Genomic DNA, 478 nt, shown 5'->3' with positions numbered 1-478 from the left:
AAAACAGGCAGAAAAGGGAGGAGCCATAGTCATCCTAAACTGTGAGGGTTACATAAAGGAAGCCAAGAGACAGTTCTCTGATACCACCTACTACCAAGAACTACAAGAAGTTCCTACTTCCCTTTTCACCAAAAAACTCAATAATACCATCAAATCATTTCCATCAAGACTACAAGAAAAACTACAGACCTTGATCCCCGCCCCCGCTACCTAACCCAGGGACTTTTTACATGCTCCCTAAAATCCACAAACAAGGGAACCCTGGCAGACCTATCATATCCAACCATGGGACCTTAACTGAGGAAATATCAGGTTTCGTTGAATCAATCCTAAAACCACTCGTCACCCACAGAGCAAGTTTTGTACAAGACACTACAGACTTTCTACGGAAACTTAAAAACACAGACCACCTTCCCAGCAACACACTCCTAGCCACCATGGACGTTACCAGCCTATATACCAACATCCCACACCAGGA

The 478-nt window shown here is 44.1% G+C and overlaps 1 protein-coding gene across 1 annotated transcript in view; it reads right to left on the bottom strand.

The window, feature by feature from the left end:
* Positions 1 to 478, bottom strand: part of DECR1 (2,4-dienoyl-CoA reductase 1) — a 35,342-nt gene that overhangs the window by 17,360 nt on the left and 17,504 nt on the right. The window lies entirely within an intron of this gene.

This window comes from Alligator sinensis, unplaced genomic scaffold (assembly GCF_000455745.1).
Source record: "Alligator sinensis unplaced genomic scaffold, ASM45574v1 scaffold717_1, whole genome shotgun sequence".
NCBI classification, from domain to species: Eukaryota; Metazoa; Chordata; order Crocodylia; family Alligatoridae; genus Alligator; species Alligator sinensis.
Note: the sequence above shows the minus strand (reverse complement) of the source record. Positions and strands in the feature narration are given on the sequence as shown.